The sequence below is a fragment of the Meleagris gallopavo genome, chromosome 6 (assembly GCF_000146605.3).
Source record: "Meleagris gallopavo isolate NT-WF06-2002-E0010 breed Aviagen turkey brand Nicholas breeding stock chromosome 6, Turkey_5.1, whole genome shotgun sequence".
NCBI lineage: Eukaryota > Metazoa > Chordata > Aves > Galliformes > Phasianidae > Meleagris > Meleagris gallopavo.
The window spans coordinates 9,354,488-9,366,359 of NC_015016.2; the positions used below are offsets into that span (position 1 = coordinate 9,354,488).

Sequence of the window (11,872 nt, forward strand, 5' to 3'; positions counted from 1 at the left end):
TTTTCATCTTCTCCCTTATGTTGCAGGTTACATTAACGAAATAATGGATTTGCTGTAGGTTGTAAGACAGATTGGCAGTGTCTGTGTAGTTGTCCTTCGGAACCTACCCCTGTCGTGCTGGAAACTCCAGGTCAGGTGAAGAGATATGAGAGTGATTCCAATGCACATGTCAGATAGGGCCGGTGCGTTTCCACACATCGTTTTGCTACCAATAGAGCAGCATTTTTCTAGGGAGAGAGCTGTAATAAAAATCACGTTCTTTCAGTCTTTTCTATTCTAGAGTGACCATCAGCTTCACTGGAAGAATCATAAAACGTTTGGATTGGGAGCAATACACAAGCATTCAGCAGCCTTGCCAAAAGTTGAATAAACATTTCTTGATTTAGGGAGATGAAGTATCAAATGTGCTCCTCTGAGTGATCAAGCTATGGAAAAAGTATCGGTTTGTTTGTCAGCGTTATTTCCTGTTCTCATGTTGCTTAATATGCGCTCACTTTTGCAACACAGAACACAGAGAAAAGAATTCTTAGTCTTTCTTTTCATCAGAAAACTGCTGTTTTCAGGGAGCTGTTACCCCAGCAAGCACATAATTGCAAGCTGCAAACACCTCTCTGAGCACTGCGGCAAGTTGAGGTGAGAAAGTGTCGGTCTTTTGTTTTATTTTCTGTGCATTGCAGTATTTGCTGTCTTTATAGAAGGAGATGCTGAAGTGCAAAAGTGAGCTTTAGTGAAGTTTATGGTTTTACCTTTGAAAACCAGATTTTCAGCCTTCCCAGCACGTTTGGGGATAAATCACAGCTTTCTTCTCTGAACAGGTTTGGTAACTTTTGCTGGCCACGTTTTTTCCTAAGCAATTATAGTTTGGGGCCCTGCATTTCAACTTCTGCCTCAAATTGTTTTTATAGAGCAATTGGCAGCGCTGCTGAGTGAGGTTTTTTTGGTGCTTTCCATTTGGTGCTCTCTCCTCAAACCCTTCTGCTTTTATAAATGCTACCTGGTTGGCTGTTACCTAGAATAGACATGTCATGTGTTGGACTTTCTGCTTAATACCAAATTTATATTTCTATGTGGAAAGTGCTAGTGAGAAAGTATTCTAGCTATTTAGTCTATGGGAAGTGGATGAAAGACTGTTTGTAATGCAGTCATTAAAATCTATTCAAAACAGGAAGCACAAAGAAGGGGAAGAGAAATGGAAGTTCAAATGTAACTGCCTTTTTTCTTTTCCTTCCTTCTTTCCTTCCTTCTTTCCTTCCTTCTTTCCTTCCTTCTTTCCTTCCTTCTTTCCTTCCTTCTTTCCTTCCTTCTTTCCTTCCTTCTTTCCTTCCTTCTTTCTTTCTTTTCTTCTTTTTTGTCATCTTCTTGTGGTATTATGTAGATCCCCAGCCAGATGGCTACTGGCTGTAAGCTGTGTGTGGACTCGCAGGATTTTAACTCCTCTGTTGGTCTCCCATCTGTCATAAACTCGGAAGCTGCAGTCCAGAGACTGACGTGAATATCGGTGGATTTTTAGCACACAAACAGTTACACCCAAAGACTGCAGAAATAGCACGAGCTCTAACGAAGACAGGATGGTGTCCCTGCAGCAGCCCCGCTGTTAGACTTGCAGGGAGGTCAGATGTGGTCAGTTCAAACCGGTGCTTTGTATGGAGGGTGGCTGAGTTGTGGGCAGCGGCCTGCAGTCTGCCTCAAAGGAGATTTTTCTGTTGTTGAGATTTTATATCCACAGTCAGTTTTGGTAAGAAATTTCATTTCTTAGGATAGAACAACAGACAGTCTTAAACAGAAAAAGTTGGTCGAAGTCAGAACCTCTCCACCTGGAAAGAATAGGCCTATAACAATTAGAAACATTTAACTCTTTCTTCACTTACAAATGACCAGTGCAAGATTCTCCTTCCAGCATGTCATCACTTAAAGCAATGCACTCTGTCTCTGTCGGTGGATATGAAAGCAGTGGGAAACTTGTCAGATTTCATGGTATCTGATAGGAGAATGCACTGGTCACTTAGATGATGGGCACCTGTTGGGGCTTCGTTATCACTAAAACAGTTAAACTTGGCTCCTATAGTAAAAGAAGCTCTCATGCTTTAAGTCTTGTCATTATAAAATAAGCAGAATGAGCAATTAAATTAAGCCTTTATGAAGCAGGCATGAACAAATGAAATTGAAATAGGGGCTGAGCACACTCTAAACTTTAGAATTAATCTTAGCAGGTGAACACGTCAAAAGAAATGCATACGTAAATTTGTAAGGAAATCACTGTTACTGTGTAGTCTGCCCAAAATTATATTTTGTTTTCGTTATTAATGGATTTGACTTCAGTGAGAATAAACATGACATCCTTGCAAGGATGTAACTAAGGAGCAACCGTCTGCAGTAAAGCAATCTGGCAAACCAGCTTCAAAAACTCAGCTGTGAAAAGATTAACCTTCCTTCCACTGTGTGCTTGGTTCTGTAGAACAGGGAGTAGCTGAGGAGGGTCGCAAAGTGTCAGACCATGACCTGTAGTGCTGGGTAAGCGGAGAGAGCTAAGTACCTCTTTCAGCTTAAAGCATCACAGCTGTGGCAGCGTTGGGCTGATGCTCTGGCAGCACAGCAGGCTCTGTGTCTTCTGTCTGGGTGTAAAGGGAAGATGCTATTGGAAGACTTGCCCTGCATTGTAACACTGGAACATTGTAATATTCTTGCAATTTTTTCCTTTGTATTATGCTGAAAAGATTTTCACAGAAATCAGAGTAGGAGCTATACTTTATAAATTATATTTTCTGAATATAAATTATATATTCAGATTGATGGTAGAATTAGTTAATTTTTCTGGGTTTTACCTTGGGTTGGTAGACTCAAGAATGACACGCTCTTCAGTCTTTTCCTGTGCTTTTCTCAGTTTCTATCACCATATACATTAAGTTTCTGTGCCAGAGCTTTGGTTTATTCCTCTGTGCTGAGGTTAAAGGAGTAAAGTCATAGACCAGCCAGATGTTGGCACTGAAATAATCTGAAAATGAAGCCCTGCTTCTGCCAACAAAATTATTAATCCTATATTTCTGTGCCTGAGGGAAGTGGAGGAGAAAAGAGTATGGTCATGTTGCCTTTAATAAACCTCAGTCCTACATAATGGTATAGCAGGAAGAGCTCTTCAGTGTTCAGGAAGTAATTTCTTCCCTAAAGGGCCTTTGTAATCTGCTCTGTATCATTGCCATCGTCATCAGTGCTTGAAGAAATGGGTTTCAGATGCACTTGCAGGAGGAGATTCAGATTGTAATGTTGCAGTGAGAGGTATCCTAATCCTTTAGAGCACTTCTCTCTCTCTCTGGCTTCTAGCTTCAGCATATGCCATGGACTTGCTTGTGAATAGAATAGCAAACCATTGGTCAAAGTAATACGTTTCCCGTGCAAGTAATAGTGGAATGTGGAACAGATATAAAATGCAAGAATCATGATGAAGTGAAATGGATTTTCTGTAACAAAAAGTGCATAATTTAATTCACCTCCAGCTGGTCCTGGAAGAGCCTTGAGAAGAATTCTCTATATTAAAAAATAGAGACATATGTTGTAAGTTGGCTTCAGGTAAGAGAAGATGGGAAATATGTGTTGGAAGCATCTGAAAGTCATAGGTAGTCAAAAATGTATCAAAAGAGATCACATGAGTACTCTCAATGTAGTAACTAACTTTGAAGGAAACTGCTCAACAAATTCAAGGTTGCAGTCTAGGACAGCATGTGTTGGGGGGAAATTTTCAGAGAAGAAATGTCTACTTTCCAGCATCTCCCATGCCATCAGCCACACAAAGAGCTGGTTGGAAAATGAAGGGATGTATTCCTCCTGCTCTCCTTTCTCTCCCTTAAACAACTTGTAGGAAGGAAATGCTAACCTGTAATGGTAGAACAAAGCTTTCTTGATGTCAGCTGTTATCTGGGTTTGCTGAGAAACTGGCAATATTCAGGGTTCAACATATGTTCATCACCTGACCAATTACTTTGATAGATCTTTATTACTTCAAATCATTTCTTGGCTTTTAATTTTCTCTTTTCTTTCAAAATTTCTTTTTGGTCATTTTTCCACTTTTTATTTATCAACTATTGAAGCAAACGTGAAAAGAAAAGGGTCTTGGTTATATTCGTCTGTTTTCCAGTAATAATTTGTTTACTTACAAATCATGTTATTTGGAACTGTACATCACTTTCTTGAAGACTGTTCTTCTCACATGTCTCTAAACTGTCCTTAGGGCAAGCTTCATCCTTGTCTGGACATGAACAGTTTGGGGGGAAAAGTTGAGGGCTATGTGAACTAAGTACATACATGAAAAACAAATTACCTGCTTTTAAGTTTTCTTAAAAAAAAAACAGAACTTCAGTGGAAAAAAAGAATCAGAATGGATCTTTGAAATGGATAGGGATTAAGGCTTCACTAAGGAATGATGATAGACTTGGTTTGGGGCAAATGAGAAAAAGGCTGTATTGAAATGTGCATGATTAGTATAATCAGACTTTGGGTACTGTGCATGAAGGACAGAACATATTCAGTAAATATACTTCAGAGGATACTTTTAAACTAGATGTTTATGGCCAAGATGAAAATACACTCAAAGGAAAAAAACAAACAAACAAAAAACAGAAGAAAACAAGTGAGGTGAGAATTTGGGGAAAGGCTTCCATTTCTACAGTATATTATTCTTTCTGTTGATCTCATTTTGATGAACTGTCCCACAGCTGCAGGAGCATTGCATGAAACTTTCAGTTCCATTCTATCTGACATTCACCTTGAATTTCAGAAGCAGGATCGAAAACACAGATTTTACAATTTGATCCTCTCCCTGCCTTAAAGTTTCTTTTGATTAAAACTGTAAAAGCCTGTAAGCTTTGGCACTGTTTATCTTTGGCTCATCTTACCTGCATTACAGATCAATGCGCTTTAACTCTGTGAGTTCTGAGTGTATTTCAGTAGGTTTCCAGGTCTGGTGAGCCCAGACATTTTGGGCTTGAAGTTGGCAGCCTTGTTTGTTCTGAATGGCACTTACTTTCTTCATACAGTATCAGCTTTTCCTGAGATTACTATTGACAAGAGTTTCCTTTGGGTTGGTACTGCTCGTGGCCTGACTTCTGGAGGAAAGTGCTTGTGTCTGCCTAACGTGCTGACTTCTGGTTTTAGAAGTTGTGTAGTTGTGTTTTTATTTATGGAGAGGGAGAGGCCAAAGAGAATAACTTGGAAAGGAACAAGTTCAGACAGTCTTCTATTTTGTTAAGGAGCAACAAAAATTGATTCAGCTAACTTTTGTCAATAAAAATATAGCTTGGTGGAGGAATAGCTTTTACAAACATCTGAGAGTTAAGTCATGCTGCTAGCAGCAGAATCCCAATTTGCACTTTAAGGATAATGTCAGTTACATGTAGTTCAGAGAAGAAGAGGGGAGAAAAACAGCTATTCGAAACATTATATCTGCAGACAGACAACATCCACTCTCTATTTTACCATATATCTTATATAATCTGAAATGAACTTACATTTTCTCATGATTTAGCTCTTCTCTATACATTGCTAATTCTTTAACCTGGGAAATGCGTGTCTTCTTTTATTAGTGTGAAACTGACTTTCTGTGGAATTCCATCTCCTGGGCATGCACTAGGAAAAATCACTTATTTATTTATGCTGTTATACTTTATCTATTTTACCTTACTTACTGAGAGGGAAAATGTGTTGCATCAGTACAGCCCAGGCTCACGGAATAACCAAGCTCCTTAGCCTTTAGAACAGAAAGGAAGACGATGATCAAAAGCTTTTGGAGAAAGAGCTGCTTTTTTCATTTACATTTCTGAGCATTTTCTAATGTGTCTTCCACCTCTCAGTTTTGGTAGAGACAGTTGCAGAATCAAAGTGGTATCTGTTTTAGCATCCAGAAGAAAGTTCTAGCCATCGACATCAGCCTTCTTTGGCTATGATTTTCCCCGTTTTACAGCCAAGTGAATGTTAGAGCCTGTCAGGATGCATAGCTGCATTAATCATCTCTGTTGGCTACAGCCAGGCAAGTGGACAGGAAGTATCTATTTACCAAGGGCTTGTCTATGCAGGGAAGTAGCTCTACTCATCATTAACTCCTTCTATGGATTCTTCAGGAGGAGTTTTCCCTGTTCGAGGCTGCTTTGAAAAATGAAGAATGGGATAGTGGGTCTAGTCAGACTGCAGAAAGCCCATATTAGCATGCTGTGTGTGTGGGCTCACACCCTGTCGCCATGTGTGTCACCTGAGCTTTTGTAACTGACCCACTTCTTGCTCTTTGTCTGTGGTAGAACATATTAATTTTGGTTACTCCCAAAGTAAGTAAGTTTGAAGCATACTCATTATTTTTCAAGTGTGACAGTGGACAAGAAACGTTGTCATCACCTTGTATGAACCATCCATAATCTAGGGATGATGAAGTTAGTTGGATGCAATTGTCTTTTGAATAGAAAACTTCTGTGAAGAAAGATGAGCAGTCTTTTGGAGAGCAGTCTTCAAGTGTACAACAGATACATGTATCCTCATCTTGGAAATCAGGGGTTTTGTTACTAAAGCAGCTAAAGCTTACTTTCGTAAGAAAGTTGCATCACTTTAATGAGCTGTATTTTAAAAAGGAATGATACTAGTTTAAGTTCCATTGTGAAAACTCTTTGTTTAGCGTAGCTTAGCTTTCTTAAGTAAACCTTAGGCAAACCACACTATGCTGGTTTTTAGCTTAAATTGCATTGATTCAGGAGTTTGCTGAGTGCATTAACATTACGTTCATTTTCAGTGGTGGTATTTTTTTGTGCAAACAATAATTTGCATTGTTCTTGTTTTGATATTTCTGTTTAACTGTTATTTCTGTTACCAGCTGTAAAAAGAATGATCGCTCACCATGTGTTTAATACATAGCAAAAATCTGAAATGTAAAGCACAGTACTGTATTTTAAAAGACAAACACGGAACGAGGGCACATTAAAATTGTATTGAGACAAATATTTAGGAGAAAATACATGATGTGTGCTTCAGCTTACCTACGCACACCTGAAAGTTGATAGCTATATTGCTAGTAAGAACCTGGGCTCTTTGCTTTGAATACTTTGCTTTCTTTGGCAGTTGTGTTCTTCTCTTATTCAAACTTGTATTGCTAGATAAAATTCTATTCAGTGAATTCTGCCAGGTAAGAACAAAGGGTCGTTTTCTTCCATTTTTTAGGACAGCCTTCACTATTGTGTGTAAAATTCCAGGCTGGAATTGTCTAGAGGGATAATACAGTGCAGGATTACATCTTAGTCCTGTTCATATATTTGTATTAGGTAGCTAACAAAATGAATTTGACAGCCTTTAGTTGTAGTGCATGATTATTACTCTTTCTGAGCAGCTCTTGCTGCTTCACCCCAGGTTTTGTTATACTCTGTTTACGCTGACTTGCTCTTGTACTTTCTTAGAAGTTCTCTTTGTGGGATGGAGGCCTCACTGCTTCAACATTTGTGTCAAGTTCCCTTTAGCAGGGTGAGTTAAGTAAACAAGAAAGTCCACGTTTGGTTTCAAAAGAGAGTTCAACTATTTGAACACTGATGATTCAGGATGTCTGAGCTTAAAAATTCAAGTATCATATGCCTTAGCCTCAGTGAATGATATTGAAATACAATAAAAATGAACTTTTGCTCTCAGTTGTTCTAGGAGGGAAAGACTGAAATGTTTACCCTCCCACTAAACCGGTGATGAAAGATGTATTTTAATTGTAAACTATAAAACTGTAGAACTTCAGAGCACAACGGAGATCTGTATAAAGTCCAGTGATCCCCAACTCTATATCAGCTTCCAAATTTGTGATCTGGACTTTCAGAGGAATCTCCTATTTAATGCAAGAACAAAGCACTAAACATTTGGAACTACTTGTACCACTGATACATATGGTTTTATACTTACTATAAAAACTTAGCCTTTAAGAAATAATAGAGTCCATCACATTATAAAGTGCATATGTAGTTAAGTCTGCATCAAGGTTTCATAACCGCCCAAACTCAGCCAATCTCACAGCAGGAAAGCCGCAAAAACCTAGGATTGAGTCTAGCTTCTTCCTCCTCTAACGCCTAAAGTTTTTTCACTGTGTAGTGTGGATGAAATAATAGCAAGCTCCAGGGATGCCATGCTGTAAGGCAGAAACTAGCAGCTGAGCAGTGGCAAGGATCAACTCCTTAAATTGTCTTTCCATTGCAATTAACTGCATACCAAATCTCAGCCAAATGGTAGCTCATAGCAGGGATGAAGTTTAACCTGTTTGGCTTTGCACTGAAGGGGATGAACGCCACAGGTAGCCTTGTTTGCAGTGAGCTACAAGCGGGAGATTTAACAAGCTACTACTTGTCAGCTCCTAATTAGCAGCTCCCATCAGAGCAGCAGCACCCAACTGCAGCGCCGTCTGCTTCGGTGCAAAGTCCAATTCATTAGTCAAAATTTTCAGCGGCGTCACATTTTGCTTGGGCGATAGTAGATCTTAAAGCTTAAGATCTACCTACCTTTCTGTTGTTTCTCTCCGTAGGAAGTTTCCAGCTAAACACAGAGTCCAGCACTATCTGCTAAACTGGACACAAGCTGCAGGTCAAGGAGGTTCCTTAGGCTAAATCTCTAGATTTGCAAGGTGATTTTTGTTTATTTTGTTTTCACTTGCAGTGCAGATTTCCATATCCATCACAACTGCAACAGACAGCTGTAGAGCATTTGATTTGACCGAGTGTGTGTCTAACGACTTGGAGCACTGCTGTTTTGACAGTAAGTCTGGTTTGCCACTGCTCTAACATTGCCACTGCACAGCAATGCACACTTTGCTAGGGGCTTTGCACAGCTTGAGAAGATAACCAGTGCTGTGTGTACTACAAGATAAACAGCAGTTTGCTGAGCCTGCCTGCTCACCCTTCCTGATTAGTAAGAAACAAGTGCAATAGTTAGCTCTTGAGGAAAGTTGTGTACAATTAAGAGGTGTACTTTTTGAAATAGCACAGTCAAGTTGGAATTAAAAGATAGTAAAACCTTACTCAGATTACACTAAGAAACAGCAGGGGAGTTGGAAATGGAGAAGATAAATGATTTGCTTCTGGCACTGTTGTGAGTGTGTGTGATCTAAGCATGTGAGCTGGCATGTCAGGCACAGCAAACTTCTTTTATAGGGAGAATCCTTATAATCACCAGATCCCAGGAATGTGTGCACAACTTGAGAAACGTCCTGCTGATATCGTTAGATTTTTAGCAATCTTTTGTTTTTCAGCCTTTTTCTAAGAAACTGTGCTACTGTAAGCTTGTTAGCAGAGCATTACAAAAATGGTATAAAACACATTTACATATGGACAGGGAACACCATTGCTAAAAAAACATGTTGGCTCTCAAAACACTGCTGGAAAATTAATGTTTACTTCAGCTGTTAGTTTTTTCTTTCAACGGTATTGAAAGAATGCTTTAACAAAAGGTGAGGATAAGAAACCTCTTCAAGAATTTCTTTGTAAATATACATTTCATTTTTATAGTTTTAGAGCATCATTGGAGTTCAAACTTCTTTAAAGCATTGCATGGATCAATCAGCCTCTTTCAGTACTTGAGCTCTAAGGCATAGATTTGAACACAATCATGCACTGGAAATGTATGTTTGCTCTCTTGTGTGCACCCTCTTGTAAACAAATAATCAATGGTGATAAATATAGATTTAAGAATCTGATGTGTCTCCCATTAAACTTCAAGTCATTTGTATGAGGCAGTTGTGTATGTTGGAGCACTGGGAGCTTTTTCTGTTGCTTGGAAGTGGTTCTAAACAGCAGTCTGACAGGTTATTTCTCAGGCTTTGTAATAGTGTAGAAAGCTGCTTAAATATTTTCAGAAATGCAGGGAGAATACTGCTGTGGTTAGTTTTACCATGGGGGAACATGACAATGCAAAGAATAGAAAGAAATATACCGTGATCTATTCATCTTTTTCTTTAATGCAAGAGGCTTTTTATATTTGTTTTATACTATGCAGTCAAAAGATGAAAATAATGTTAATGTAGTCAGGATTTTTTGGAAAAAAATAACAAGTTTGTTTTGATATTTTTGTAAGTGTGTTCTGTAAGGACCATTATTTCAGTAGTGGAATGTCAATTCCATGTTTCACAAAAGTGCCCATAAATAGTAAAATAGAGGTATATAAATGGAATATGTTCATAACTCACTCTGAAACTAGACTCCCATATTTTTTTTTTTTTCCATGGAAACAACAACAGATAACTATTTGAAAGAGCAAATTCTCAGGTACAAAGCACTGTTTTTCAACATAAGCACCACTATGAGCTGTGTATTTTCACCAACAATGAATGAGAGCCTGCATGCTGCACTCATAAATGTCTGTACCTGTGGCCCTGACCCACTGCTGAATGGCACCACCCACCACCTCACTGTGCTCACACCCACTCTTTGGTCTCCATAAACATTCACCAAATGTTGATAGTATCAGTGGGTACGATTTTTTCCACATGGAGGAATTCTTCCCAACCTTTGCTTCACATGCACTTCCACGTCAGACACCATTCTGTCAGACTGCCCCTCTGCTGCCGTCTGTCACACAGCAGCAACATGTAATGGGATACTGGTGGGAAGGTTCAGCCTCTACTCCCATTGCACCAACATCCACCTCTGACGTCATGGGCCAACATCATCAAATAGGAGGCATTACCTTCAGCAGCTCTCGTATGTTCTTTGAAGATAGAGTATCTTCAAAAGGAGCTTATAGGGCCTCTGCAGTGGATCTTTTCCCCCCCTTCAGCCGTCTTCCATGCAGCTCTGCAGCCCTCAGAAACCTTTAAACTACGTCCTTCTCTCTTGGGCATGGGTTTCTTCTCCTCCCAGGAGATACAAGTGGGAGCTAGCTCCCTGGCCCTACAGGTCAGCCCTTGCTCTGACATGAGGCTGCAGGGAGAATGGGGCCCAGCCTGGTGTGTCGCAGGGGTGTGAGAGAAAAGCCATCTCCTTGCATTCTGCCTCTGGGCAGTACTCAGTGCTGCACTCACATGGGCTGCCTGTGCAGGCTGCCAAAAATAATGGTGACTTCAAAAACAGTTGGAGTAAAAGGTACTTCACAATAGAGTGACAACTGAGCTGTTGTTTCACACTGTTTGAGAAGGATGTTGCTGCTTTGATTTGACTCGTGGCTGTGATGCTGTATGAGCTCAGTGTCTGGCCTGTTTGCCATCCTGGCTACCAAATTTTAAAGCAGATTCTTAGGAGACAGATGGAATATAAGGAATGGTTTCACTTTTAGTTAATTCTGCTTTAAACAAGCAGTTTTATGTTTCATTTGAGATAGTAGGACTGTTCTTTTTATTGTTAGTGTCAAATCCTGTTTTGTATTTTACAGATCTGTTTTCCTTAAGAATTAAATTCTACACTTAATCATATGCTTCTCTTACAAATAAGGAGGATTTTCTTACTTACAATGTCTTCATATTCTGTAATGTGAATGCAGAGTAGCTCACAAGGATGCAGGATTTTTTCCTACTATTCCCAACAGAGCCTTTGTCTGAATCATTCTTAGGTGATGGTATCTACTAGTTGTCATTCTTGGATGTATTTCTGTCATATTTTCTTTTCTCATTCCCTCAAAAATGTATTCCTGGCCTTTCTTTTCTGGGGGATGCATCCCACTGCCCTTGCTTTAAATCCCAGAGGGAAAAGATTTCTAAAGTAGAAGTATCAGGCTGATGGAATCACTCTGTGTCTGTAAGAGCCCTGTGCACTTCAGTTCTTCCCTGGTGCCTCCAGGAGCAAGAGGTGCCTCATGCACAATTGCAACTGGGTATACACATATTGCTTCACATCAACCTTTTTTCTTTTCTTCTTTCTTTCTTTGTCTTTTCTTTTTCTTTTTCTTTTTT

At 39.4% G+C, this 11,872-nt stretch overlaps 1 protein-coding gene across 6 annotated transcripts in view; it reads left to right on the plus strand.

Annotated features, from left to right (window-relative positions):
- ZMYND11 (zinc finger MYND-type containing 11) overlaps nt 1-11,872 on the plus strand; it is a 102,655-nt gene that overhangs the window by 28,893 nt on the left and 61,890 nt on the right. For 5 of the 6 annotated variants that reach the window (XM_010712398.3, XM_031553854.1, XM_010712399.3 and 2 more), the window contains exon 2: nt 8,650-8,748. The exons of the other annotated variant lie outside the window; for it this stretch is intronic. The gene's annotated coding sequence lies outside the window, so the exon portion shown is untranslated. The remainder of the gene's footprint in view (nt 1-8,649; nt 8,749-11,872) is intronic. 6 annotated transcript variants of the gene reach the window in all.